The sequence below is a fragment of the Rhipicephalus microplus genome, unplaced genomic scaffold (genome assembly GCF_043290135.1).
Source record: "Rhipicephalus microplus isolate Deutch F79 unplaced genomic scaffold, USDA_Rmic scaffold_374, whole genome shotgun sequence".
In the NCBI taxonomy this organism is placed as follows: Eukaryota; Metazoa; Arthropoda; class Arachnida; order Ixodida; family Ixodidae; genus Rhipicephalus; species Rhipicephalus microplus.
In genome coordinates, this window is record NW_027464938.1 from 66210 (window position 1) to 70000 (window position 3791).

At 57.2% G+C, this 3791-nt stretch overlaps 1 non-coding gene across 1 annotated transcript; it reads left to right on the forward strand.

Annotated features, from left to right (window-relative positions):
* The first annotated feature begins 1088 nt into the window (after positions 1-1088).
* LOC142794104 (small subunit ribosomal RNA) lies at positions 1089-2903 on the forward strand. Its single transcript, XR_012892072.1, has one exon. It is a non-coding gene; the product is annotated as a small subunit ribosomal RNA (ribosomal RNA).
* The last annotated feature ends 888 nt before the right edge of the window (positions 2904-3791 follow it).

Sequence of the window (3791 nt, forward strand, 5' to 3'; positions counted from 1 at the left end):
TCGCCGAGCCCTTCGACTGAGCCGAACGGCGGACAGGGAACGTTGGTCGGCCGTTCTAACCTGTCGGTGCCACGCCGAGACGTCGTTAAGGAAAACCGCGTCGTGGGCCTCTACGACGCCGTCGAGTCGTTGTACGTTTGGTGTCCAGCGTGTCGGCGGCGAGTAGCGGACACGTCGTTCACGACTTCGGTCTTTCGCAGTCGACGCGAACTTGCGGAGAGTCGTGGTGCCTCACGTTTTCGGCAGAAACCGCGGCGGAATTTTCCCGTGCGTGCGCGCACGACCTCGGTGCTGTGCCGTCAGCGTAGTGTTGCACAAACTCGTGGCCTACCCAAGGTGCGGTACGTTTGCGGCCGTATCCTCGGTGGGAATTTCGTGAGTAGGGTCGCAAATTCTACGACCTCGGCGGGTTTGAGAGCGACGTAGACTTGTGGCACGCTCAACATGCCACACGTTTCGGGGCACACCCGCGGTGAAATTTTCTCGAGTACGCTCGTATTAGGGCCCAAGGAGGTCTGGGTACTTATCGCTGCTATTATGTGGGGGTTCTCGTGAGCGGCGTACGCGAAAGCGACCGGGTGTCTGATATGCGGCGGGCTTCGGCCTCGTCAAGCGTGTCCTCGGGTCTGCTCCAGGGGAATCCACGGCAGTCGTCTGCAGCCTCATCCGCTTGATGCGTTAGGGGCTGGTTGTCGGACGGTGCCGTTTTACCACGATATCGAGGTGTGTTCCGTGTCGTCCTCGGGCGATTCAGATGCGAAAGCGCCGAAGACGCGGGCGTGACCCGTCGTCTGGCGGCTTTGCAGTCTCGGCTCCGTTGCTAGTTCCGGCCGGTCCACCGACAGTGCAGCGGGCTTGGGCAACCCGCACGGCGCGACCGAGTCGATGCAACGAAAAAGAGCGAGCATGAACGTGCTTCTTGCCGCACGGCTCCCACTCGTCTTTCGGGAAGGTTGTGCCGTAGCGAGCTCGAACGCCGTCATCTCGGAGTGCAAAATAAGCGTGTTGGGGCGCCTGAAGGTGGCCTCCGCCGCACACAGACTGCGTCCGGCCCGCCGAGGGCGAGGACGGACGCGCAGTCGAACGATTACCTGGTTGATCCTGCCAGTAATCATATGCTTGTCTCAAAGATTAAGCCATGCATGTCTAAGTACATGCCGAAATAAGGCGAAACCGCGAATGGCTCATTAAATCAGTTATGGTTCCTTAGATCGTTTCTTCCTACTTGGATAACTGTGGCAATTCTAGAGCTAATACATGCAGTGAGCCTGGAGCCCTTTGGGTAACGGGTGCTTTTATTAGACCAAGATCGATCGGGTTTCGGCCCGTATTGTGTGGTGACTCTGGATAACTTTGTGCTGATCGCATGGCCACGAGCCGGCGACGTTTCTTTCAAGTGTCTGCCTTATCAACTTTCGATGGTAGGTTACTTGCTTACCATGGTTGTTACGGGTAACGGAGAATCAGGGTTCGATTCCGGAGAGGGAGCCTGAGAAACGGCTACCACATCCAAGGAAGGCAGCAGGCGCGCAAATTACCCACTCCCGGCACGGGGAGGTAGTGACGAAAAATAACAATACGGGACTCTTTTGAGGCCCCGTAATTGAAATGAGTACACTCTAAATCCTTTAACGAGGATCAATTGGAGGGCAAGTCTGGTGCCAGCAGCCGCGGTAATTCCAGCTCCAATAGCGTATACTAAAGCTGCTGCGGTTAAAAAGCTCGTAGTTGGATCTCAGTTCCAGACGAGTAGTGCATCTACCCGATGCGACGGCTCGGACTGAACATCATGCCGGTTCTTTCTTGGTGCACTTCATTGTGTGCCTCGAGATGGCCGGTGCTTTTACTTTGAAAAAATTAGAGTGCTCAACGCAGGCGAGTCGCCTGAATAAACTTGCATGGAATAATAGAACAAGACCTCGTTTCTGTTCTGTTGGTTTTTGGAATACGAGGTAATGATTAAGAGGGACGGACGGGGGCATTCGTATTGCGGCGCTAGAGGTGAAATTCTTGGACCGTCGCAAGACGAACTACTGCGAAAGCATTTGCCAAGAATGTTTTCATTGATCAAGAACGAAAGTCAGAGGTTCGAAGGCGATCAGATACCGCCCTAGTTCTGACCATAAACGATGCCAACCAGCGATCCGCCTGAGTTACTCAAATGACTCGGCGGGCAGCTTCCGGGAAACCAAAGTATTTGGGTTCCGGGGGAAGTATGGTTGCAAAGCTGAAACTTAAAGGAATTGACGGAAGGGCACCACCAGGAGTGGAGCCTGCGGCTTAATTTGACTCAACACGGGAAAACTTACCCGGCCCGGACACTGGGAGGATTGACAGATTGAGAGCTCTTTCTTGATTCGGTGGATGGTGGTGCATGGCCGTTCTTAGTTGGTGGAGCGATTTGTCTGGTTAATTCCGATAACGAACGAGACTCTAGCCTATTAAATAGGTGCGGGGTTCCCAGCACCTTACAACCTTCTTAGAGGGACAAGCGGCTCCTAGCCGCACGAAACAGAGCAATAACAGGTCTGTGATGCCCTTAGATGTCCGGGGCCGCACGCGCGCTACACTGAAGGAAGCAGCGTGTCTTTATCCCTGTCTGAAAAGACTGGGTAACCCGTGGAACTTCTTTCGTGATTGGGATAGGGGCTTGCAATTGTTCCCCTTGAACGAGGAATTCCCAGTAAGCGCGAGTCATAAGCTCGCGTTGATTACGTCCCTGCCCTTTGTACACACCGCCCGTCGCTACTACCGATTGAATGATTTAGTGAGGTCTTCGGACCGATGTCCGGCGCGGCCTTTCGGTTGCGCCGGTCTGTTGGAAAGATGACCAAACTTGATCATTTAGAGGAAGTAAAAGTCGTAACAAGGTTTCCGTAGGTGAACCTGCGGAAGGATCATTAACGGATTGTGAAGGGTGAGCGCCTCAGCTGCGTCTGCGCCCGACACTTTCTGCCGCTGACCCCGTTTGGACGCGGGGTCGGCTTTTCCCCACGGGGCTGCCTGAATGTGGAGCGGCACCCCGTGACAAATTGTTGCGCCCAGCGGACGCCAACACCGCGACCTTGGACGGTCGGCCAGGTGGCGGACGCGGGTACAAACGGCGCAACGCACTCATAGGTCGGCTTTCAACCCGCCACTGCACCGTGGCTCGAAGCGCTCGAAATGCGCGACCCGACCGCTGCGGGACCGCCTAGTACTGTAAACAGGAGCGGCGGAGCGCGAACGGCGAGTCGTGGTTACGTCGGTAGAAGGCGAGGCTGCGCGTTCCCGAAACGCCAGCCGAGTGCCCTCCCGACCGTTCGAGCGTGCAAGAACGAGACCCGACAATCGCGCGGCGACTGCCAAGTACGAGAGGAACGGCACAAGCGTCGGCGGTCGGTCAAGGAACTGGCGATGTGACGGGTCCGCTGTGCACCAGTGCATACCGTCCCGCCGTCCGCGGCAAGCGCCTCCGCGTCCTCGGGTGACGGAGGCTGCCGGTCGGTTCTTGCAGGCGAGGGATCTCGCTGGCACCGGTTCGCGTTGACGCGCGGCCGGTCATGGCACGGCGATGCGACGGCCGAGGTGCGCAGTACTCGATGGAGGAACCGCACGCTCCGATGACCGTCCCGCCCTCCGCGGCGTATGCGTACCGACCGTAATGGTTGCAGCAGCGCCGGCCGGCTTTTGAATTCGCCACACGAAACACGGTGCGAGATCGCGGTTAGGGGAGCGTCGACGTTGCCAGGCGTTTTGCTTGCTGCCGAGGGAAAGGCGGCACGGCCACGTCGCGCTCGTCGCGATTAGCG